The sequence below is a fragment of the Hippichthys cyanospilos genome, chromosome 22 (genome assembly GCF_059441005.1).
Source record: "Hippichthys cyanospilos isolate Australia breed blue-spotted pipefish chromosome 22, RoL_Hcya_1.0, whole genome shotgun sequence".
In the NCBI taxonomy this organism is placed as follows: Eukaryota; Metazoa; Chordata; class Actinopteri; order Syngnathiformes; family Syngnathidae; genus Hippichthys; species Hippichthys cyanospilos.
In genome coordinates, this window is record NC_142390.1 from 3106896 (window position 1) to 3134405 (window position 27510).

Here is a 27510-nt window from a genome sequence, read left to right on the forward strand (position 1 = left end):
GCATGAGTGCAACGTCGTCATAGCCATAAGCCACATTGTCGTTGATTATCAGAAAAGAAAAAAAAACATAACAAATGGGTGGAAGTGAAATTAATGATTGAATGTGCATGTTAATTTTAGAATTTCTTCATCTTCCGGGTAGTAATCGTCCCATCATACAGCGTCATATCTTTGCAATGGCTACCAGTGACATCATCACACGATCGTCATCCTCTCCGGTAAAAGCACAGCCCGGCCCGGGTGCTTTGAGAGTTTCTTATTTACGTATTTATTTATTTTTTAAGAGCCCGTTTGGCGAGAAGCCATCACGTGGGAGGCTCCTTTAAGTTGCCATTGACGGAGGCCCGAGCGTGTCACATGGACATGATATCATGACCGGGCAGGAACACAGCGCGAGCGAGGGAGCGAGAGGCCACTACTTCTTCTGCTCCCAGGATGAGAGGAGGGAAAAAAAAAAAAAAAAAAAAACAAGCGCGCGGAGTCATTTCAAGCCTGGGGGGGATGAGGATCCGGAACGCCGGACTCGGACTTGTCGGTTATACAATACACCTGCCTGCAGCTGTGACGCGCTTTGGGGGAGGAAAAAAATAAACATTCACGGAGGAAACATCGTGGTCCCGGAGCAGCGCCTTTTTAAGTGAGTGAAGTTATTTCTCCTGGCTGATGTGCGCCAGGCGGCTATGGGCTTCTGCTGCAGGTGCGATTGCGCATACTTTGCAGTGCGGGCTTTTTACTTTGCTTCGGCTGTGCAAAACGTTACGAACTAGTTCTCCAACACGGGGAGATTACGTGTTCATTCTCTGGTTCGCTACCAGTGTCCGCATTCCAGGTGCTGTTGCGCACATCGAAATGGAAGTAAACAAGTGGAAATAAGGGGGGGGGGGGGGGTGTAGAAGGTGAAAAACGCGTGTTTTGATCAAGTGCGACTGCCGCGTGCACGACGGGGGAAGATCCTGAAAACACCCGCGAGGCTGGACTGCCAAGAACAAGTTGTCGCCCGAGGGGGGGGTTGACTTTTAAATAAAAGCAAGAATTAACTTACCGGTTGCCGGTGAGAATGAAACAAAAGTAATGAGTGACACGAACTACAACTTGCGGTTCTCTAACGATAGAAGTTGCTCCGCAAAATAGATAGATAGCTAGATAGACAGATAGATAAATCAAGTAACTGTCCAATCTGTCTTTCAATCTACAATGTCAGATCTATCTATCTATCTATCTATCTATCTATCTATCTATCTATCTATCTATCTATCTATCTATCTATCTATCTATCTATCTATCTATCTATCTATCTAATTAAATGCCAAAAAAGCCTACTAGAGCATCTAAAAACTGTAGGTAATCAAAGGCAGTTTAAATCTCAGGGTTAATTCTGGACACAAGCACATCCCCAGTTCTAAGAGGGTGCGTACACTTGTGCAACATCATCTGGGTTGTTTATCTCTTCTCTAAAATAGTTAAAATTTTTGTAAGGTCATTAATAAAGATCACAATGGTGGTAAAATATTTGAAAAGATTGATCTGAATTTACTTTTATTTACTTTGCAAAAACTGGTAATAAAGTCTACAGTACTGTAAATGGGATGTCCTTTTCATATAAAGCAAAAAATGGTAACTTTTTTAAATCAAAAGTCAAAGAACATAGTTCTTAAACAATTTGATAATTAAAGGTTAGGTGGGACATGGTAAACAAAAAATATCCATCTTAAAATGTTTAAAAGCACAAATGCACATCATTTGCTTTTGCGGTGATTGTTACTGTCATGTGCAATATGCGGGGCTGCACAGGGAAAGAATTTTCTATTAGCATTTTCAAATAAAATCAAATATTAATGTTTGTATTGTTAAATTGTAATTTTATGCCGTGAATGCTTAAACAACACAGTACTATGCTGCTTTTGAAGAACAATCAATTCTGCAGTATGACTGAAAGATTTGAGGTCCGGTAGCAGCCACAGCGTTCATCCCACATGTCAACAAACCCATAAATGCAATTATTCAAAAATGCTCAAATGAGGCAATAGTCAAGCTCGCTAATCTATGCTTACGACGCTTCCATCTTCGCAGAAACCCATTTTTTGTTTTTTTGTTTGTAATCAACTTTAAAAAATACTTTGAATGGAGCAATTGTGTTGCATGATCCCCTCTGTAAACAAAGTAACAAAATGTGCCCAAACAAGTTGGAGCGGTGGGGGCCGTGAGCCTTCCTCGCATTGAAATGTGCAATAACCCTGCCGTGTTTGCATTCATAACAATCAGTCATCCTCATGGAACAAATATGAAAACGTAAAATGCATGAATAAATAAATGCAGATGATATGGGCCCTGTATTGCATTACAGTGAGCAAATGTTGAGTTGGTGCGTGACTACAGAACACTCATAATGCAGAAATAAGGCCTGCGCATGTTCCTGTTTGTCTATTTTTTGCATGCGCTTTACAAAAGACAGACCTTCCCATGTGCGTCACGGTCAGGTGTTTACACTCGCCTCGTTTCAACACATAGATCGGTTTCTCTCATTTATAAATGAGCCCTTCGATCCTCTCAAAATCACAACACTGAGGCCTTCCTCCCCCAGCCCGCATGTTATTTGTAACCCAGTTTACTCCTGCTGATAAATTGAACTAAATGATTTTTTTTTTTTACCATATAATTGTGTGTCTCGATGTGAGAGTAGCTGTGAAAGCTGCATTTCCGCTGGGTTTATGTGGTCATAATTAGCACCTCCCATGTGACTGCGAGAGAGTGTGCGTATGCGAATACAATACGAGCCGGGGTGTACTTGTGTTTACATGACAGCCGAGCAGCAGGGGAAGTGACGCAGGAGGTAGTCTTAAAGCGAAGGCTGCGATCAGAGTTGCAGACATGCTGCAGAGAAGAGTGAGCGAGAGAGGGGACAGGAAGGGCCAGGCCCAACGCCGCAAAATAAAACAATATCACTGACCACTTGTTTTGTTGTGACAGTTAAGTGCGCAAACATGCCGTCCGAAACAGCGACCGCGCCAGTTTGGCCCCAAGTGCACATTTGATTATGAAATGTGTTTACCCACCCGCTCACTATAAAAGTAGTGACACAAGGTTGTGTTTGTTCAGAGCTTGGCCTGTTCCAGTTTGGAGCCAACTTTCCCCGGTTTGCTATTCACAGTGACCTCATCATCTCTCTGGCTCACTTCCCTGCCGAATTGGAGACCTCTCAAACTTTTTTGGCTGTGAAACTTCTATAAACAAATTCAGCAACTGACACTTCATTGATACTGTAAAATCCTATGGATAGTTAGAAAAAAGATCGAACTCTCTAATTATGTTGGAGTTCTTGAGAAACTACCTTTTTCACATTTTTAAGATTTTTACCACTATCTAAGTCAGGGGTCCCCAACCTTTTCATCTGAGGGTCACATTACTAAGATGGGGGGTCGGGTCAGTTTGTAACAAAAAGTGTGCCGATTGCAGAGAGAGTGAATGTGAACGATTATTGTTTTCCAGAATACCACACATAACCAAATAGTAATACCCCTTTCTGGAATCTTAACTGGGAAAAAAATGAAAATAAATAACAATATTATTGCCGCACTTAACCAAATATGATTCAAATTTTCTGGCGGGTCAGAAAGACAACAAAAATCATAACACATCTCCAGTATTGTTCTGGGGGCCGGGCGAATGCGAAAGGGGGGCCAGTACCAACGCCACGTACACTTACAAGGTTAAAGAGATTTAAAATCAAAGTAAAATACAAATAGGTTTCTAAAATTACTTAAAGCATGGACCGTAAAAAATCAATCAATCAATAAAATAATTAAACACCTTAATCCAAGGGTTGGGAAAAAGCACAGATGTGTTCAATATAATTTAAAAGCAATTTCACTATGTTAGTATGTTTTAAATGTTTATTGATTTATATTATCCACTCGAAAGAAAAACGGATACCATCTTATTGGGGGAAGGTATTATACACAGATCGAGCGAAAGAACCGGTTCTGAAGGGTAATTTTTATTTTGTGCGTGGAATTCATGGAATTTACGGTAAATACGTTGATTCTCACAGGTAATGATGCAGACATGCCAAATAAAACATAATTGCGTAAAATACGATCAATTGTTTACATGAAAGTTGGAACCGACCGATCAGATTTTTTGCCAGCGTTGTCAGCATGACCTGTGATTGACATTGTGTAAGCACGCCTTACATGACAGTGAGCCCATTGTGTGTAATATTTGTCCTTGCCTTCAACAGAATAATGAATTAAGTGTCTAAAGAGGAAGTGGGGTAATGATTACAGCCCATGTGAGGCATGCATGCGAACCGCCCTGTACACCGGAGGTATTTTCGTTAATGTTACATAAAGAATATGAACATTATACAGTATATCACTTTATATTCAGAATGTTGACCTGCTCTCTAAAGGCAGATTCAATTCTTGCGCAGCCCGCATGATAGAGGGTGACTCGGCAGACCAGGTCCAAGCTGCAAAATAAATAACGGGGCAGTAGAAAACCAAGATGATACGCAAATCTTTTGTTATCTACTAGCTAATTTAAAAATAACATAACCCAGAGGTTCTCCACTCACAATATAACAAGCTAGGTGGGCTAAGATCCGGAGTCACTTTCAAGCAGAAAACACTAGCATGCAGTGGCACTATCTTGCACTCGTTACTGACGTGGATGCGGTACCTCTGCTATCATATCAAAGCTAAAAGGTAAGCAGAGCTGCAGTGAATCTTGTTGAAAGCACACGAGCACAACTCAACAGAAATCTAAGCAATGCCCTAGCTTTAATCGAAGCTTAATTGGGGGAAGGGGGGGGGGGGGGGAGCGGTGGCTGCCTGAAGTCAGCTAGGATAAGCACCAGCAAGCCTGCCACCCTAGTGAGGATAAGCGGCTCTAGAAAATGAATGGATGGATGTGAAGAGGGGAGCGGGGATGTTGAAGGTTGCGATTGCGATGCGCCGCAGTTGGTAAGGGGATAATATTAGCGCAGGGACAGATTGCTTCATCGCTGCTAAGTAGGCCAAAGGCACAGGGGAGTGTCACATGAACCGAGCGCGCTATGTTAGCTATTCTCCAGTGTCTGGTTCAGTTGGAGATGAGAAGAGAGAGAGGGAGAGAGAATGGGAAATTAAGAAAGGGAGAGAAGGCCTTGCATGCGTCATGTTTCCCATGCCGTCTGGTGTCTGTACATGACACTCATAACCACTTGTCAACAAGGGGAAGTGTTCCTTTTCCTTGGCCCGGAGACTGCAGTGACCTTTTTCCTTAAGTGCGTTAACTGGTGCATAAGGTCAGAGCGAGGAGGGGGGCTTCCCTCACTCAGTCTTCCCAGAGGGTACAGAAAGTTCAAACTCAATATTGGGAAGGGAGTAGCGTTTAGCTTAAATGTTATGAAGGTACACTGACCAATGGTAGCATGAAAACACTATGATTGACCGTCCATTAATTGCTTGGACAATGCTGGAAAAGCCAGACAATCACAACAGAAGGTCTTTGCCATTCGAGAAGGCGGGCAAAGAAACTACACTGGGACTGAGGAAATTATGATTTGGGGGGTATTTTTCACAGTTTCATCCCTCACACCACTTCGTTCTCGTGAAACCCCAGCACTCTTTACCGTCCAAGTCCGAGAACCAAATCCAATCTATTCTTGAGGCTACAATAAGGATGGTGACACAGAGGTAGAAAAGAGTGAAAAAAGAAGACAACAGTAGTCTATCATACATACATATGCTACCAGATTGTCTCTGTTTGCTTTTGGATTTACGTTTGAGTGTTTGTACATCCGTTTCGGTGTCCTTCCTGCATGGGAGAGTTTCTTTGGTCTGTCATCTGTGTTTGTCCAGCAGATGGAAAAGGGAGAGGAGGAGGGTTGGGTGACTCTATAGCGTCGGTTTCCCCAGTGACCAGAACCAAATAAACCAGCCAGACCGGTTCCCCTCCGTAGAAAAAAAATGGGAGATGATTTCTCACTGTGGCCGATCGTGGCCTTGTTACAGTAACTGGGCCTTCAATGCGGACAAAATTCACACCCTAATACCACCATATGCTGTAAGAAGACAAACCATCAATATTATCCAAAACCACAATGTGATGGCACACAACTGTCAAGTGTATCAACTGAGATGGATTAGAATTGAATATTTACAATACATCGAAAAATACTTTCTGGCCACCAAAAGAAAAATCCACATTGCCCCCCCCAACACACACACAAAATATTTGTAAATGCCAAGAGATGCCTTAAGATGGTGGCAAAGTACTACTTATGTAAATGAAACTCCTCAAGTAATTATACTTCCTTGACTTCCTAGACTGCTTCAAAGACAATACTAATAGCCAGGTATAAAAGCCATCTTCATTTATTTCTACAAATATCACATACTCAAAAGTATTTCTTTCAACATAGGCTTTGCTTGCCTTGACCATTCACCACTGCGGTCTGATTCCCTGAAAATGTTTTTGCACAGCTCGTTTACGGTTGTTTATCCCCTCAGGCAACCACATCCGTTTTTTATTGGGCCACACCACAGCTAACCACAGCTCCTTTGGTATATGGCAGGTTACAGACATCAGAGCAAAGGGCCTGGATTTTTTTCAGAATCGGACATTGAATGCTGGCCGTTTATAGCTCTTTCCGCAACTTCCCTCTGACGGAAGAGCAGAGCAGGGTACGGCTTTCTCAAAAAAAAAAGGCTACTTTCTGAGATTTGGGGCAACGAAAAGTCGTCTGTGTGTGTAGCATGCATTCATTCATTTCTGGTTACTACTTTCACGGGGCTTTTCTAAGTATTACTTTTCTTTGTGGCTTTTTTTTCAAAGCGACAAGCATCATGTCACATCCTCTCTTATGGAAGTAATAAAAGTCACAAATAAATAGTTGTGCTAAGTGGTAGCGCATCATGTAGTGATCATTGCATCCAGATGATAATGAGAAAAATGATCCGTACTATTCTATTATATTAGTAAAACAAAAGTAAATTTGGTATAAAGGGTACACTAAAAGGATTGCATTATGGTATTTTTTAATACAAACAATAGAAAATTAACAGATATGCTTGTTTGAAGTTTGAAAATGAAAAAACCTACAACCCTGGTGATTTTTTCATGTGTGCAAGACACCACAAAATATCCAATCCAATCCAACTTTGTTAAGCACTTTAAAACAACCACGGCTGACCAAAGTGTTGTGCAGAAAACTAAGAGGTCATGTCGAGACTTCTTTCGAAAAAAAAAAGAAAAAAAAAAGAAGTCATACAGAGACGTCTTTTCGGTTTAACGTACACAACAGCATCCCGTCAAAGCTCCCAGAAGGGGAAGGAAAAACTCAAAAACCCTAATTTGGGGAAAACCAGAAACCTTCAGAAGGGACCACAGGTGGGGAGGAGCCCCCTCCCAGGCCCACAGGTTGAAGTGGATGCTGCATGTACCAAATACAGACAAATACAGGTACACAATATAGATTACAGACAACATTGTGCTATATAGTGCAATATCTTGACAGCAGGCAAAGCCCCCATTGGGCAGGAACCTTCCCACAGTCCTGCCAAGTGGACCGCAGAAGGTCGATCTCTTAACCCGCGATGGTCATTCAGCGCAGGGCCAAATGGGGGCGGACAAGTCCTCCTTCACTATCTAGCTAGCCCCCTCTTCGAGCCGGGAGAAGGGGGCAAGAAAAAGAAGAAGAAGGCAGTAGACAGGCCCATTAACTAAATGCTTGCGAGTATAAATGTGTTTTTGTCGGGATTTAACGATTTTTACTGACAAAATAACATCCCAAAATTTAATGCGTGAATAAATATGAATTACTTATTTATATGTATACTTATATATTGTAAATAAGAGTAATACAATAAATAAATGTAAGTCAGATTAAGATTATTTCATATTAATTCCATAGGCAGTCACTCATTTAACTATATTACAATACACATACTGTACAGTCATATTATATTGATTATACTGATTTAATATTAATGTTAATGAATTATATATTTTTCAAACCTTTAAGTGATATTACATCACAGGTGCAATAGTATTTGTTCTATTCTGTATAACGAGAGATGCATAGCATATAAGTATAAAACAGTGATGTATGTGTGTGTACGTGTGTCTCTGTCTGAGTGTGAGAATATGGTGGGCAAGGTGACCAGACGTCCTTTTTCTTTTTTTAAATACAATTCTTTTCCTCTGGCCTCAGTCCCTCCACCTCCCACCGCCTCACTTCTTCCCTGTTCCCACGGCAACTCATGGCTGTTGGTTACATAATGCTTGCCCTGTCAGCCTTTGTGTATGTATGTGTGCGTGCGTCTGTGTGGTGTGTCCTTTAAGTCGGCCCCCGGGCTTTGGGAAATCAAAACATGCGACTTTCAAGGTTTCATTAGCCTGCAGGCTAATGCGTTACTGATAGCATGAACCCAGACTGCACAACTACATGCATGGGCGTGGGTGCGATTCATTGAGTAATTGCAGTTTCATTCACACAAGATGGAAACGGAATGGTTGGGAGTATATATTGTACCTCTCAGCAATGGAGTTGATTTACAATATGTACGACAGATTGTGAACAGTTCTGGTTAGCCACAAGCATGCGTGTATATATATATATTATATATATATATATATATATATATATATATATATATATATATATATATATATATATATATATATATATATATTATCAACTAATCCGACGAGTAAAGCTCATTTTTTTCTTTATCTTTGATGTTCATCTAAAAGTACCAATTTAGCAAACTAGTCGAGACTAGTTGCACGAATTGACGACTGTGTATTACTACCAGAACTTGTGACATAGAATTCAACGCCGTGCACCGAGAGATACCTCTCGAAATGTAGGTCCAAAGTTTAATCATTCAGCCATGAAAGGCGCAGCAATCTGTATTAAGCCATTTGCCTCATCCTAATAAGTTCACGAATAAGTTTGATTGTGTGTTAGTGGGCCAAAAGTTGCACTAGCAGTAGTTATACAAGTATGCTGTCCTGTCCTCAAAGACTAACTCGTACACAATTCTTAAATTGGGTCTCAGGGCTATCGAATCAGTTCTCCAAAAGCTTCCCATTTGCACATTCATGTGCCCTGACATTTAACATTGCTGTTGTTGGAGCTATGAATGGGGATTAGTGTTTGATTAAATAGTAAAGTGGGTGTGAGGCAAATCAAGTACACACATGCACCCCCCTTCCACATACACACACACACACACACACACACACACACACACACACACACACACACACACACCGTCATGGGCTCAGATCCCCTCTAATGGCATTAGGCAGGGCACAGCAGGAGAGGACCAAGCTGCTGTTCAGTTCAATTATAGTCCGTGTCAAGGAACGAGTGATGCCACCCAGTGAGCTACTCGCCATTCATCTCAATCTGTACTTACGATATGTACAGATCCTTGTGTAAACAAAAAATAAAGGTTGAAGGTTTCTCATTTTCCCCAGATGTGGTTTTTGAGTATGATTTCTTTGTCACCTCTGAAGCTCTTTAAGACTGTGCTGATTCAGGGCTATACAAATAAACTTACCAAATAAAATATGAGAAACAATGAATCCTCAATAATAGTTAATGCTAACCGAAAATTGCAGTTTGTATTTTTCAGCACCAAAGTTAGTGTTGTTTTTTTAAAAATTCTGATAACGCACTTGTCACAATCTACATTGAGCTTTTATGTACAAAACATTTGCGTTAATTTCAAAAGAAAATATTAGTCAAAGTATCATTTTTATTATAAATAGTGTGCCGAAGGATTTGTACTTTACTGATGACCCACGACTAATAATGGGTGAATTGCCTTCATGCAATTTTTGCGCATACATAGGAAAGGCGGTGTTGTATTTGCATAAATGGAAGCAAAAGCTAGTGTGTGTGCGTGTGTGGAGCACCTGCAATGACTGAGCGCCTTTCTTTAGAAGCCCTCCAGACTGCAGAGGAGGAGCCGCAATTTGCCGTATCGAAAGCTTGGAAGGGCGTTTTTTTTTTCTTTTTAACAGCCAGCATCACTGACCAAGTGTCGGCACGTTTTGACATGCGCTTATGTAAATCCTCGGAAGCCATCACCCCCTATTAACATTATAACACTATATTTAGTCCCACCAATAAAACCTGCAATTACAGTAGGTCTATGAAAAAATCCTTCTTTTAAAAAGCATGCTGGATGCTGCCTGATTTTTGTTTTAAGGAATTCTTGGCTAATTCACATGGAGATAAATGCCAACAAAAGGGGAATAAAAATCAACTAATGTGTATACAATTACAATTCTTCATATGCAAACATAGTATGTCAGATAACATTTTAGACTTGTCAAAAATGGTTCAAATAATGACAAACTCGAGCGAATAACAGTAGTTCGGAAAATGGATAGGTGGACTGAAAAATAACTGCTGTGTCGACTTGTCATCTGTGCCTGTCTGAAAATGTCGGCATGTTTGAAACAGATGTCGCCGTTGCTGATGAATGCGGGTCAAATGATTTCAAATTGATGATGCTCAAGAGGCGTGTGACTAACAACGATGTGCGTCATGGGGCTCATTTCACTTCACCGAATTTGTTAGCTGTACTGTAGTATGAAATGAGTCAGCCAGAACACTGATGCAAATAACATTCTCGGATTCTCCATTTTCTCCGTGCATTTCACTATTGTTTGGCGCACTACTTGAACTCAATGTTGGTGTCTAGCTCCTTTCAGGGAGTCGTGTTTCTCATTCATCACTGGATGACCCAGACCAAGGAATGATGTCAAGAGCAATGTGCAAATTGGTGATCCAATGCCATCCAATGGCGTATACATTACCGCTGCTTGTTTCCTTTGATGTGGCGCTACTAATTTAAATGGGGTATGCCGATTAATTGCTTTTCAGGAATATCAGTTGAGCAACCGTCAACTGAAGATGACAGTTCCGATAAAATACATCAACACTGCTGCCAGTGCAACTAAATGATCCAAAACAATGCAGCAAAACCTCACATTTCAGCACTGATTACAGAGGCACGGAGGAAGGAAGACAGATTACATAAGAGACCGTGAAAATCAAGAAGTATGTATCTGGCATGCAAATGCTGCTCGAGTAATTCTGCATGAGTGGCTGCCAACTGTGTTGCCAGACAAGATGAGGCAGAGACTCGCTATGGGTGGATGTCCTGTCTATAGCAAAGGCAAAATGTTTATACTGTGGTTGTGGTTAACACAAACCCAGCTTAGTTAAGAGTTCTTACTCTGACAGAAAACATAATTCATGGCATTAAAGTTTCTCTACCAAAGTAACAATTAGAATAATCATTCTAAAAAATGTAAACAACACATATTACAATAAAAACTGGATTGAATCTGAATTTAAATCTTCTGAATATACAAAGCTAATTTGATGAAAATGGAGTAATTTAAAATGTCAAGCGGTCAGTTTTTTGCTTTGAATCTCGAGCTAACGCTTAAACGAGCGCCATAAATCAAGAATTAATGTAACTAACTAACTAACTTCATCCTGACTGCTTCGCCTACAGGAGTTGTGAAAGTTTTCATTTATGTCTTCCTCATTGTACTGATAATGAATAAAAAGCTATATACTAAGTAAAGATCAAGGCTTGCATTCACTTTGGTGCATCAGCTGCTCCGTTCAGACAAGTGTGCAGTCATGCAAACGCACAGCTGGGCCTTCAAAACATGATACTTCCTACTGTGAATTGCTCGGACTACCTCCTGGTTGTGTGCCGTTGATTTACAGCCATTCCGAATGACATTTGGGCTGCTGCAATTGGCTGCATGAGCTCTCTAAGGAGCGTGCAGCTTTCACTCTGAAGTACATTTCGCAATAAATCAGAATTTTATCACAGGTTTGTTCGAACTTAAACTGAAAAACTTCACGGCTTAAGCCCAGTTATGATTTTTACTGCTTTTACAATCCGGTAAATGCCTTAAATACCCCCATATAAAAAAGAGCATTGTGAAAATGACAGATTTGAAGTATGACATATATACAGTATATATATATATATATATATATATATATATATATATATATATATATATATATATATATATATATATATATATATATATGTAAATTAGAGGTAGTTTTTCATCGAATAAATGCACACCTTGAATGAGATAATGATTATTTATAATTATTTGTTTATGAATTATTTATTAATGATTGGTTTGCAAGCACTTCAGGGTGTAGCCCTTGTAGATAAACAATCAAAATAAAGAATGGCTGGGTTGATAGTTTTATAATTGTAGTTTTATTATATTTGCGTAAATGGGTCTAAGTAGCAGGTTTTTTAATTACTCACTACACCAATATATAATAAGGTCAAGTATTTTAGCATGCAATGATTTAATTTGAATAAAACTATGTTTTTTTTTAAAAATATTGCTGCTTTACCTAAGACGCACATTTTGAACGAGAAGTTAAAAAAAAAACTAAGTGTGTGTTTCAATGCCTGTCTATTTTCCGTAGTGTTTCTTGTAATCTCAACATGGATCAGGCACGTGTGTTATGTGTCTAGAAGCATGCGTGAGCATTTTTCTTCACCAGTACAAAAAGCCTCAGGGAAGGAATATATTATGTACTGTAACGTGACACCCACTCAGGTCAACTGCACACTTTACAACACTTACGAGACGTAATGCAACTTCTGAACTCTGGCACTCATTCAAAAAAGTCCTCTTATCTCCACACATTGACTGCTTACCTTTTTTTTTTTTTTTTTAACAGCGAGCCTCCATTTTCAATAACAGTGGGATTAGATAACGTTGCTTGAACTGAGGAATGTTATATTTGTAATTTGTAGTTCCTGAGCGGATGATTAAGGTGATTAACTATAGCAAGTTCAGTGGCATTCTATGACCTATGACTGATCAAGATGGTCATTTTCATTGGTATGTGTTTATTATTATTGCAAATAAATAACTCAAGATCATCATAGCTTAATACATCTTTCCAATTATTCATGATAAGTACCACCTTGCTCATTACAAAAACAAACGGAATGACTCAAAGTAAACACAGAGACTGAGTTCCTATCTACTTGACAGCACATCTCATCGGTTGAACGATACCTATGTGATTGAGCGTCAAGATGTTACATAGCGCACCTCCAACAAGGTAGTGCTATTTTTTTTTAAGCAACTCCGTGCATGCACTGACGGCTGACGTAAATGAATGGCACGTACATCGTGTTCTTGAGTGGCGTCAAGACGGCAACGTCGAGCGCTGCCAGAGAATGTTCTTCCTGGCATGGGCCTGGCCTTTCGAGTGACTCCATACACACACACACACACACTAAAATACTGCATGATACACACCAATAATCCACTTGGTGGCCAATTGTTCATTCTATTTTTCTCTTCTGGGGGAACAATTCACACTTAAAAAGAAAGTAAATTGTAATATGTCGAGTGGCTTACATAACTGCAAGTCTACAGTCAAGTAAAAATCATTAGCTGCATCATTCCAGAATTGGAAGACATTTTATGTCCTACCCATAAAATTTTAAATAATTTACATACACAATACTAAAGCTTGCAGTTTGTGAGTAAATTTACCTGTTCTGAAAACAAATCTAAAAAAAAAAAAAAAAACGAAGAGAAAAGAATTCAACATAATTTTCAACAAATACATAATCTGGAGTACACCCTAAAATGATATTTTATCATTTGACCGCAGATATGTCTGAACCTGAACATTTTTGTTTTCCAAAATGCCCAAAATCCCCTTTCTGGGAGCTCGACTGATCTTGACTGGCTAATCTGCTATCTGGTTGATCTGTCTGGAGCACATATGGAACTCGCCACATGCTTATTTATGCCAAACAGCATTTATATAAGCGATGTAACCACCCCCGGCGAGACGATAACCAAGGGCGGCCAGCAAAGAGCTGCTGTCCATCTCTCAGGGACTTCTTATGTAATAGTGCACTCTCTCTCTTTCTTTCTCTCTCTCTCTCTCTCTCTCTCTCTCTCTCTCTCTCTCTCTCTCTCTCTCTCTCTCTCTCTCTCTCTTATAGAAGCTTTGCTTGGAGGTTAGTGTACGGGTCTCAAATTAGCAGGCTGGACTGCAATGACGTAGTCACGGAATGAAGGTCTGAATGTGTGTTTGTCTACTTTAAATAATGAATGAATCCTGCAAAAATTTTGCCGACTTAAAACGTGAATTCCAAATTCAAGCATCAAGAAGGAAGCATTGCGTAATGACGGTGATTTTGTGTGTGTGAGTGTTGTCTGCAGTTAAGGCTTCATTGCACGTCCACCTTCCGAACCAAATTGTTTACTTGGCTGTGGAACGAGAAAAATGTGTGTATGTGGGCGGGTAGCATGATTCTACCTGTTGTAAAAAGTGTGTTTGTGTGTGTATTATGGCCACACCTTCTCACAATGAACTTTGCCTTTTTTACTTGGATTTTTACGGTGCTAAATTGAAGAGAAGCTTTGTCTGCCTTGCTTTTGTTCTAAGTCAGTCAACATTATCTATAAAAATTGTATCAGTAAACCTAAAAATGTATCCTTTTCAACATAAACGAAAGAAAAAAAAACAATATAAATGAACTTTCATGTTCGACAACTGTTAACAACTGAAATGTCTAATACTGAGGAAAATAAATGAATAATGTAAATTGATCTGGAACATTAACGCAGAAGCACCAATATCTTAAACATTTCAACCTGAAGAAAAAGGTAAAATAATGAGTGCTGATTTTTTAATTACATTAATCATTAATATGATTTGGAATATTAAAAAAAAGTTGTTGACAGTAATTTCAATCATTTCTAACTCTAGCACAGACTTTGACAAGCGCGCCACTGCACCGCCTTGTGTTGTGGATGTGCAATTACACTTCACATGGCAAAAGCGATGCCCGCATCCCCACTGCATCTCATCGCCTCACGTCATGAACTGTGGGACATGACATTGATGTGCATTTAATTGAAGTATTTGTAATGTATGATGATGACTATAGCTGTGCGTGTGAACGTGGGTGCAAATTTATTATTAGCAATTCACTTCCTGTATTTCACCCACATCTGTCACCCAGTGAGGGTTATGCCTGTGTAATGCCTTTAATGGCATTACATAAGATGATGAGTCAGTGTGTTAACCTCGCACACACAAAACATGCAACACAATACAGTGTGTGCATCAGTCAAGCCCTGTTTAAGTGAGAATCATTGATATAAATGGACCACAACTATTTTTTTTAAAGGGGTCATAACATGAAAAGTCAACTTTTACGGCTTATAACTATCTTACAATGTTGATTTCTCACCGTAAACACTCCCAAAGTATAATTTTTCCTCACGGATGCATTTCAAAGCATGTTCTAATGGGGTACTGCACTGAAGCTGTGCAACTTTGAATTCCGACATGCCGGTACATAAAAAATACCAAAAAATTAACCAACAAAATTCATTCAATTCATTCCTTCTTTCTGCTCTGGCTTCTGTCATGTGGGTATTAGCGGCATGTGAGTTATATGGCGCCGTCATGCTCGAGTCATGCGTTTAATGTTGTCGACGTACAACAAAGCATTTCTCAGTTTCAGTCGCATGCACTTGAAGGCAACTTTGCCAAAGAGTTTAAGAGCTTTTGCTTTTTAGTTCAAAAAGGCAAAAATACCAACAAACAGGACAGAGTGCCTAGTTGATTTAGATTGTTACAATAATGTCTTGTTTTGAGTAGGATGACAAGAATGCAAAAGCTCAGCTTGCAATACCTCAGACAGCATTGCGCTTTTCATAAGGATGCACAAAGTGAGCTGATATCAGTGTTCGTATCTCAAGGCCATTACCTTAATCTTAACTTGACCTTGGACCTCCTTATGGGAGTGGTCAAGGAGAGTAAATATTTGTTGTGACACTCGTCTGCGAGTGTAGGACGCAAGCTAACCCTCTGCATCGAATGGGGAGGGCTACTCAGGCGGACCGGCTCTTTGCCTCTGGTGTCACCATGGAGACAGGGGAGGGGGGGCTCTTTTTATAGAGTTCCTCTCATTCTGCTGCTATTTACCATTCAGTACATTGAAGGCTAAGTGTGTGTAGTTTTGCTTCATTTGACTGCAGGTCATGTGGTAGTCATTTAGATTAGATCAAAGCAATTATAAAAAGGTTGCAGGTTCAACTCCACGTGTCTAAACCACATCCTATTAGTGGTTTAGCACCTTTTTGCATAATCATGCTTCTGGCCTTGCTGGGATCCTGGCCAGCTGCCTTAGGAAGTAGAGCAATTGGCATCTCACACATGCGCATGCGCACATTCATTGGAAGCACAGATGTGGTTGTGTGTTTGTGTGTGTGCAACTTCATTTAATGAGCAATTCTAGAATTTGAGAATAATTTAGTCAATGTACATTTTTTTGCTTTGGGAGGCAGAACCTCATTATTGATACAGGTATATTTGAAAAAAAAATGTAATTATCCTTTTACAATGACATAAAGAAGGTTTCATTTTATTTGAATATCCCCTTCAATTTCGTGTTACTCCAAAGAAAGACCAGGTTTGCATTTTGGTTTGAGTAACACACTCCATTTTGTCTGGCGAAAATAAGCAATGATCAGAGACATTTGCTTCATGATGTTATTTCTGCTGAGTCATGAGTTGCTCACATTGTTTATCTCTGGAAGACTCCAAATTTTGAGTAACAGGTTGCGTGTAGGGTAGAAGACAACAAGCTTAATCACTAACAATTTGCAAATAGAGCCACTCATTAATAGGAAGTCTCGTATACCTACAGTACATACTACCCACATGTGACAGAAGGCGTCTATTGTCAGCTTGCCCGTGGGTGTGTGCTTCCTCCTCTTTACTCACATTTTTTGGGCTTCTTACAAGTCAGACACACCCACTTTGTTTTGTAAGACAGGACACACACAAACACACACGCACACAAACACACACTCAGAGTGAAAGTGCGTAACTCATTGTCAGGATATGAGTTCTAGAACTTAAAACCACATTTAGATGATGGCTAGAGTTTGGATTCGGACGGAAATGATACTGAAGGAGAAGACATCTTAACGCACCTTATTAGATCGATGGTGAGTAAAGCAGAGTTTGGCATTAAGGTTTACACGAGTGAGGGTCATCTTGGGATACGGCACTATTTAATTATACATGTTTAAAATTTATACCTGAGTTTTCCCTCAACAGACTCCTATCGGAAAGGTAACAGGAGCTACCAGGCTTTTAGCCAATCTTCCTGCCGTAAACTGTTCCATGTCGCAGTTACTGAGGGAAGGATCCATAGATGACACACAAGGTTGTGTGCGGGACGTGGGAATGTTGTAGACTGAGATGAGTAAGATTTTAAAGGTCGTTCGATGACTCCATGTGGACAGCGATCTACCCTTTACTTTAAAAGTTTACTTTGTTTTGGGCCCAAGATAGCACTTGTTTAGAAGGCATTTTAGAACTTGATGATAGGGAAAATGTTTTTCCTCCTGAAGGTAGGCCGTTCGAGAAGTATATTTGTATAAGTTGATCATACCCACACAGGGACTTTTGTTATGAGTGTTGGGTATAAGATGATTAGATTGGACCAAACCACTGCTATTGTCCTTTTTAGAAGCTAACAAGACGGGAATTTCCACAAGTATTCCATTCAGCTCATGAAGGATATCCGATAAACACCCATCAAATCCATTCTAAAACTTGATACCTGACCTTTTAAGGGGTACTGACGCAAGCCTGCCTTGACATCATTTGTTGCTTGGAAATAATTTTACTTTATATGCATAATAATAATGACAAGTGTTGGAGTGGGATGAAATTAGCTAACAATGTAATATTTTGACTATTTCGTGGCATGGCATCTACACCATTATTTGTGCCCAGACTTTAATTTTCTTTACAAGCCTTGCAAAAGAGCATGGCACTGCTACTTCTTTTCTTTATTCTTATCTGTGCTTTTATACAAAAACACCAAAGCAGCCCAAAGGGGTTTTTGTCAAATCAGTTATTCTACATAGGACGGATTAGAGATTCCAAGAAGTCCTCTTGACCATCACTTACTAGTCATTTGGGGAATTCAAAAAGGAACTTGGGGATTGCCGCCTGTTTGTGTGTGTGCTGTTTTCTGAGTCACTTCAGTGGTCTTCAGAAATATGTCACACTAAAAACAAGTAGCGTAATACAAAGTGGTCTCAGGGGTGTTTTCAACATTTGTGTGTGGTTATGGGCGGAGAAATGACTTAATAGCTCATTTTTACTGTCAATGGCTCATGATTAGCACCCACACATGCGCACAAATATGCACACGCACAAATGTTCATTAAATGACGTGAGTCTATCACCTATTTAATAAACCCACCTTGTAACACAAATTTAACGAAAAGCTGCATGAGTAAAATATTTAATTGCCTTATTTAAAATAAATACCAGGGTCCTGGTATGGCGTCTTGGATGGAGGTCATTACTTGAGGAAAAAAGTATGTGTTTTGAGTGTTATTATTACATATAGCATATTATGAATAATTCTATTTAAAAAAAAACATATCATACCGTAGAAATCTGGGATCAACAGTTTTCAATCAGCTTAGACCTTCTCATATGAGCCTTTTGTTTCTGCTCGCTATTGTTTCCTCTCTGAGCTTAAGGGTTGGCGACTAACTAAATGAGATGCTATCGCAAATGGTCACTGGAGACACATGCGGAAAAGCAGGGCAGTGTGTCGACACTTGCACTCTCAAAATGTGATCACATTTCTACAGGTATGTTTGATATCAGTTTTGAACAAGGTCTTTGTGTGAGTCTGTGATTTTGTGTCATGAGGGGATCACATTTTTTGGAGACCAAATCATGCAAAAATAGAAGTTCCCCATAATTCTTATCGTGTGTTTAGAGACATTTGACGTATTTGGGCATGTGTTGTCTCATTGCCACCAAGGGTCATGACCAAGGGGCTAAGTAGGAAGCGTCTATTTCAGGGGAGGCATTTACTGATTATCCTATCGAGTAAGCACATAAAAATGAGCAAAAACGAGCATTGTTAAACATAATGAAATGGATGTTGAGAGACTCATCAATCATGAAGACATTCACCTCCCTGGGATGGCTAAATACTGTATGTCCACCAAGAGGTTTAATTAAGAGGTGATGTCATGTTCATGTTTTTTATTTTATTATATAAATGATAAAACAGGTCCTTATCTTACAGGAACAATTCACTTGAAAGCATTACATTGTTCACCTCCTTTGGGAAACAGATATTAATTGATCCAGTAAATACAGAAGGTGTGTTACTACGGAATGGAGCGCAGCCAACGTATTGGTTCAGGGACGTTTATTTTATGATGGCCGAGAGAAGTCATGGAGCGGTCAAACTGCTTCTCATTGTTCTGGAGTCAGTCGGGAAGTAGTGTGAATCATTTTGTAAATCACTTTACTTGAATGACTAAATGCATATGTTCATAAGCATGTATAAACGTATATGATTTTTACAGAAATACACGTAAGAAGTTGAAATATTGCAAATGGGCAGACATTTTTCGCATCTCTTTCTTGACAGTCATGACACGGATTAATATAGAAAATGACATGGTCGTCAAGCGTAGGAGTTGGAGCCTGACACGAGCATCTTTCTGCCTTGACCTGTCACTTCCTGGGAAGACATTGTAGCAGGAAGCCAATGGAAGCGTGTGCCTCCACAAAGAGGCCTTTCTTTCTAAATGGTTTGAATATGTATGTGTGTGTGTGTGTGTGTGTGTGTGTGTGTGTGTGTGTGTGTGTGTGTGGATTGTGTGTGGTCCTGATGTTTTGTATAAATAGCCTCTTGACCCTTTATACTGTTGACAGAATTTTTATTATAACTAAATTATGAGGGAAACATTTTAAAAACACTGGGAGCCATTGCTCAGTCATCTTATTTTTCAGATGTCTGTTTTTTGTATTGCACTGCTATTTATTTTAGCTTTACTTTTATTTTCCTACGCACCAAAGAACATGTATTATTTGTTTCAATAACTAGGCAATCAGAATGTGAGTTTAATTACCAATTTTAATCGTAACATTTTATTAACCCTGGACTGGATATACATTCACCACGTTACAAGAATGGCCATTTGAAGAATTCTAATGACACCTACTGGGGAATCTTTGCATTGTAACTGTAAGTGTTTTACGAGGCAATGCTAAAAATTATTTTGATGCATAATCACTGTATGCAAAAGAAAACAATTGGTAAGTGATTCTATTTGAACAGAATCACATTTCAATCATTATTAAGATAACATAAAAATGTTGTTTAAATTATATCATAAACGAGTTTACTCATTTTGAAATGGCATGCATTTTAAGTGAGCAAGGTTTCGAACGTTATTAGTGCCAGTAGTTATTTGATTTTGCCATTCGATTAGCATTTTTGACAAATTATAAAGAACATATGCCTGTTTGTATTGGTGTATTTTATGTCTCCTTGTGTTGCTTCACACTGTTGAACTATCCTTTGCTTTAAGGGTTCTGATATTGTGACACCATTAATATTTATTAGCCAATCTATGGTGATTTGCATTGTTTGCTAGCATTGAACTAAACGAGCTTGATTAAGGCAAAATTATGGTTGTTTGTTTAACACACATGTACTGTGCAGTCGTTCTCTTCAAATTATGTTGAGTTCAACAGTATACATCAACTACGAGTAGCATTAATTGTTGACTATCTGCAATCCTACATAGTAAAACACGGCAAGATTGATGCAGTAAGAACCACAAAACGTCTGCCTCCAGAAGCTGGTTTCACATGGTGGTTTAGATGTATGTTCGCTCTATCTAGCACCATTTGAAATCAGTGTTCTTGGGGACAACAGCACAACTCCCCACCCATGTGGTATCGTCCGGGGTCGAGGGTTAAATGCCGGACAGCCTTCCCATGTTCCTCTGTTTCCACTATCAGATAACTGATTTCTCATGGTGCATAGAGCTCACAGCAGAGTCCTTCTAGCACCATTTGAAATCGGTTATAATTCTGTGGATCAATGCATCGGCTCATGGAACTCAAGTTGGGAGGCAAAAACATTAAATGTTGTCTGTAATAGTGACATTTTTTGAAATAAAATACAATGCAATCAAATGTAAGTCTTTTGTCTTCATGATTACTATTGTTATTGTCAACACTTAATATTATAGCAGATGTTCATTATTATCTCAATGTACTGCGATATTGTTACTACCACGTTGAAGAGTGCGGGGTACAGAAGGTTTAAAGAAGGAAATTTTCACAGTGACTCCCAAATTCAACACATGATGGATTCATATAGCCATATAATGCCGAACCTTCTCCCAAAATATTCATTTCTAGTATCTAAATACTTATTTGCAAATGATGACCCCTAGAGCCTAAACTATCTGCAATAAATAGCTTTGAATCTAAGGTTAACCAAAGAGCTCATGAATGGTGTCTGGTCAAAAGAAACTATTAGTTGATGCAAATATACCCTCAATTTGATTGAAATGAAATCCTTTTTGTCCAGAACCAAAGTGCCACAAGATGTCAGCAGAGTCTTAATTAAGCTTCAGTCAAGCGACTAAGGAAATTGCACTTTTCAAGTTTCACCATTACTTCTGTAGCTATTGATGCCATTTAGTCAGGTGTAACATGAGTTAAACGTAATTTTTCAAATTAAATTCAAATATAAAGTGACCTACAGTAAAACTACAAATATTTTTCCCACACGAGTGTACAACTAGAAAAAAAAATAGCTACTTCTTAATGAAGACATCAATGCGGCTCATCCGTTTCAGGACCACAGATAGCTGGAATCGATTTTAGATTACATAAGAAAAAAAATACAAATTTCTTCATGAAGGGGCAGCGCGTCTGCACAATTTGCTGCATCAAAATAGGACAGCAACCAATAAATTTGTTCTTTTTCCCTTAAAATTATTTTCACAAACTGATTTTGCTTCTTTGTGCGAATCTAGTTATTAACCATGATCACATGTCCGTGGTGCATTTTCAAATGAACAGACAAATGCTATTGCAGCAATCAGTCTGCACCTCTGGGAGCATTTACATTGGACTCTTCTGAAACTTTTCCATGCTGTCTGCCAGTGCCCAGACCCTGCTCTGTGCCCATCTAGCTTTGCATACAAACATGGAAAAACCTCACCCAAATGATCTGACCCCCATGTTAAAAGCATTATGGGAAAAATATGTCTTAATTTGCCAAGTGATATCAACAATTCATTCCCCGAGAGTATAATCAGAAACTCACCTTTTTCTTTTTTGTATGGTTTAATCTTTTTGTGTATGCTTTATTGAAAATTAAATGTTTCTCATCAACCAATGATAGCCAATTAGGCTTCCTCCATTGTTCCAAAAGGCACATCAGGGCATGTGGGCGGTGGTGAGGAAATGGCTTTTATCTTACCAAGCTTTAACAAACAAAGGTAGGGCAACCTAGGGCGCTGATCCACTGACTCATACTTGCTCTCGACACAAACACTGTGATGTGCTACAAAAACCACCTTTGTTCCCTGGATGCAGGCAGGGACAAACACTGACACAATCTCATCGACTGGCTCCTTTCCGAATAGCTCACCTCAAAGAAAACATCACATTTTAACAACACGCTATTCACAAATTCCCAAGAATCGTTCATTAAAGGCACAGATGTCAAACTCAAGGCTGGGGGGCTAGTTCTGTTCCGTCCTATCATTTCATGTGGCCTGCAGTCTTCTTCAAGTTTCTGGCTAAAATGCCAAACTTGAATCAACATATTGATAAATATAAATAAATATAAATCCGTTGGCTGATTAATTGGTTGGGCCATACTCATGAATCAAGGTGCTTCTGTTTACAGTTAAAACGTAAATTAATATATTTCACTATGAGGTCCTTAAAATGTAACGACCAACAAAAAGTTCAAAAGAGAATACCTCAACAATCACTTGCAAAATAATAACAGGAATGATTGCATCTGCACTCACAAGCTAATGTATTTTCCCTAAAGGGACTACAAAGTATGCAAGTATTTGATGTATGTCCTTATAGGGAACTTTAAACTGTCCGGTGCTTACTTCCCAAACTTCTGTCCTTACATACCTTTGTCTTGTTAACAGAGTCTTTTCGGAATGGGTGTTGAGATTGAACAGTGAGCTATTAGGTTGACTTGTTGCCCACTTCCTGTTTCTATTCCCAGCATGTTGTTTTTACACTCGTCTGAGAGATTGTCCGACACCTTGGATTCCGGCTGGGTGGTGTAACAGCGGTGGGAGACACTGCGACCAAAACTGGATTCTAACACATGCCCATTCCAGTCATTTTTCATCAGCATTTCATAGCACTTGTCACCAGGCGACATCTTTGGAAGCTTTGCGCATTCCGCGGCTGCTTTGGCCTTACTTTGATTCTGCACATAGACCTGCTTGTCGCTCCTGTTATGAAAATGTTTCCCTACCTACAATACTTTGGTGATTCATTGTCATGTTCTGCTGGGTTTTCGTTGTGGGTTTATTATGGGGGGTTATGTTTTCTGCTTATATAGGCCGTGCTTCAGCTCCCCTTGTGTCATCCAGCGTTAGTGTTGATTTGGTCCACCTGTCTGCGCTACCTGCCCCCTCGTGTGTCCACCAATCCGGAATTATGACATTGGAAACCGTGAACTCCTAGCTGTGAAGATGGGCCTTGAAGAATGGCGACACTGGCTAGAGGGAAGCCACATCTCATTCCTCGTCTGGACTGACCACAAAAACTTGGAATACATTCAATCTGCTGAAAGACTGAACTCCCGCCAAGCCCGTTGGGCTCTGTTCTTCACAAGGTTTAACATTTCGCTCTCCTACCATTCTGGGTCCAGAAATATATTCCAGAAATAAACCGGATGCTCTCTCCTGGCAGTTTCATGAGGAGGAGTCTTCCAAATGCACCTGCCAAGCCTGCCCAGTTTGCAACCAACACCAGTCCAGTAAGCAGCCTCCTGCCGGTCTCTTGCATCCTCTTCCTGTTCCACATCGAGCCTGGTTCCATTGCACTCAATTTCATTACTGGTCTGCTCCCATCTGACAGCAACACAGTCCTTCTGTCCATCCTCGACCGGTTCGGCAAGATGGCCCACTTCGTTCCTCTCCCGAAACTACCCTCAGCCAAGGAAACCGCCAAACACTTCCTCTATCACGTTGTACATCTGCATGGCCTGCCCCTCAATGTGGTGTCTGACAGGGGTCCACAATTCACATCATCGTTTTGGATGGAGTTTTGCTGGCTTATCGGGTCTATGGCCAGCTTATCCTCAGGGTTCCAAACCAATGGGCAAAAGGAAAGGATAAACTGGTCTCAGGCTCACTCGGCTCTCCTGCGTGCAAGAGAGCGTTACACCGGGACTGCGAACAGGCCTTGAGCTGCCTCCAGACACTAAACTTGAGTGATCTTTCTATATCCTCATTTATTCAAATGTTTTGTGGCTCCCTCTGGTCTGAGACAATTGTTGTTAGAAGCCCTGGCCAAATGCCACCTAAAGAAAAAGCCCTGATTTTGAACCAGAGGGAACATAATGACCTCTAAATCACCACTGTTTCTTTCATATTACAATATGCCCATGCGGTTTAGAGTCGGAACAAAACGAGACAAGCTGATTAGTAGAAGCAAGGAAAAAAAAACTGATTACACAGCATGATGATCAGCATTCCAAGAAGTTTACAACCGCCTACAACCCAATCCATCACTCATATAATGGCGGGGAAGAAATAGAAGAACTGTTACAGAAAGAGGCCCGCTGGCTCTTTATCTCATGCCAGCCTGCTGCCTTTGATTCGCAAACATGGTACGATTAGCTCATCAAAACCAAAAACACATGGGTCTCATAAGCTTGCCATTTAATCTTGTTTGTCAGTTTGTCAGTCATTTATGAATTCACCATATTGATAAAGGAACGCTAGAAGGGTCATTGCATCACTCAATGTTGCCCTTATCTAAAACTCCAGCCACCTTAAGACACAAAGTTTGTCCAGGACTTTGAGTAATGTTCAGCCCGATCATTTGGCTTTGAAACAGCTAAGCTCCAGCTCCCATATAGATGGGGGCGAATTGGCCCCAGGCGAACCTTGGAAAAAGGTAAGGCGAGCATTCTCTGAAGGTTTGCTGCATTCTGTCAGGACTACATCAGGCACTTGGCCTCGAGCGTCTCGCTGCCCTAAGAGTGTGCGTCAGGAGTGCTGCCTATTGCCAAGGTGCGCTAGGTCGAAACAAATGAGGCTAATAAACAGCTACATCAAAAGACAGATGTAAAACAGGTGTGTTATATTACTTTTAATCACATGCTCATCAGAATTATCACGTCAGGTAGCATAAAACTTTACATCTGCAAAGGCTAAGCTATATTTTTTATCCGCAGTTGGTTTGTTACAAAACAGGGATTGGAGATACCACAAAATAAAAATGGTAGAGCTCAGTCTGTGCAATTTTCAGGGGGGGGTCGGAGTCGCACTGTTGTTTGATATCTTGCAAAAAAGTGTATTGTTATCCACAGCATTCGTGCTAACTTGTCACTATCTTGATATGTACTGTGTGTGTATTGTCCTGTCATATGATTGCCTTTGCAATCGATTATTTTATGATAGATAAGCCATTCTGCTCTCCGTGAACAAGCTATGCTCAGTTGGGCAGATTGCAAACAGCTATCTAATAGGTTATAAATCAGTTATAACTGACAGTAAAACATTAGACAAAAGAAAATAAAACCATGTATACAAGTACCAAAATGTTCAACCAACCACATAGTTCAATCGTCCATAAATCAGTAATCTTATTGCTAACATAAGATACAGATACAGATTAGTGTTCACCTCTAGTTTGAGTATTTAGACCAAATTAATTTGATTTTCGATTTTCAATATGTGACTAGCAATGTATGCAAACCTTCAGAGTGCATCCTTGTTGCAACTTTCAAATGTCTGGTGAGAACCGTTGCAGCTGCTTTATTTCACAACAGATACATCACACTTTGATGTTATTTTACTGCTCTGGTCATTGGATTGATGCCTCGTAATAGTGGATAGCACATGTTAACAAAAGGACATTTCACTGGGTGTTTTTTACAAGCACTCATTGATCTTATGCAGGATTTTGATGGGGGGGGGGTGGTATAAATAAATGTATGTCGTAATGCTGCAGTCTGTCATCGTAGCTGATTAGTGTGGGTTCAAGCAAGTCCCTGTAGAGTTTTCAGCTGTTAATCATATTCGGATAAAATAACACAAAATCTATTCAGACTACTTTGAACATAGTTGTAATTTAGATTGTTGAAGTGGCTTAGTTTGGCTCTGTTTTTGAATTAAACTGGAAAATATAAGATGACATGTTTCTATGCTTCAAATGTTCCCACATTAATGGTTCGAGGACTAGGGATGGGCATTTCAGTACTGGATTGTCTATAAAGAAAATGAACTAACTCGATAGGTGGGGGGAGGAACAGGGATGGGCAACCTTCCATGTTCTGATCTCACAACTGTCGTCACTTGGGTAAAGAAAGCCTGGGAGAATATCCCAAGTCAGATGATAAGCAAATCATACCTGACAAATTAATATACAACTGTATCAAAAAAACTACAAACTAAACTCCAAATCATTTTATTGTTGCAACATTAGTTTGAGCAGTTGCATCTACGCGCACATGTACATTGCCTCGCAGTCTTGCCTTGTTTCCGCCTCACCCCCTCCCCTCATAACAGCAGCAGTAGCACTGTATGTTACTCAATATACAAAGTAGAAATGTCTCTAAAAGTACCATAATTTTGTCATTTTAATAACACACACCATGTGTTTTAATTGGACAGCCATAATCTATGTAACCACTAAAGTCAGGGGTAGACTTATATTTGCGTAAAATTGACCCAAATCGAAGTAAAAAAAAAAAAGGGGGGGGGGGGGGGGGGGACTTATACGTGAGGTCGACTTGTACTCGGAGAAATATGGTAGTTCAAAGGAAGTATTTTCTTGGTCCAAGCCACAATTCATTTTATTGTGAGATTCTAATGTTGTTGTCAAGCAGCTAAACATTTGGATACCAGCAAGAAGCTATTTTTAAGTACATGCTTACTTGTGTTTGTGTTGAAACTTGTTTGTATACTCATAACAGCCATCGATCACGGCTCCATCTTCGTCCTGTCAATACACATCATCGACCTTTTTGTGCTGCATACAAATGTCGGCCGCCTCCCAGGTGACTAACACAGGTCGTTTGTCATAAATATCCATGCTACTCCTGTGTTTGTTGAGTAAGAGTATCTGGCGTTTGAACAAGTTGCTGCACGAAGTGTGTTATTTCCACGTGTGAGCTGCTGATGGAGGGACAGGGCAAATCCTGTGTTGCTAACCACTTTCGCAGAAATACTGCACGGTTGGCAAATCAGAGATGTAACAAGAAGAACTGACGTAATTCTGCTGGGACTTTTCCACAGAGCCTAGCAAAGTCCACTAATCAGTTCAATTACCTCACAAGCTGCAAAATTCTGGGTAAAAGTAATTTTTCCAGCCAAATGGGTTATTATTGCATATGTATA

General features: G+C 39.8%; 1 long non-coding RNA gene across 1 annotated transcript; it reads left to right on the forward strand.

Annotated features, from left to right (window-relative positions):
• Positions 1-367: 367 nt before the first annotated feature.
• Positions 368-26300, forward strand: LOC148405448 (uncharacterized). The gene is made up of 4 exons (XR_015864279.1): positions 368-637; positions 23499-23774; positions 23852-23918; positions 24020-26300. It is a non-coding gene; the product is annotated as an uncharacterized LOC148405448 (long non-coding RNA).
• The last annotated feature ends 1210 nt before the right edge of the window (positions 26301-27510 follow it).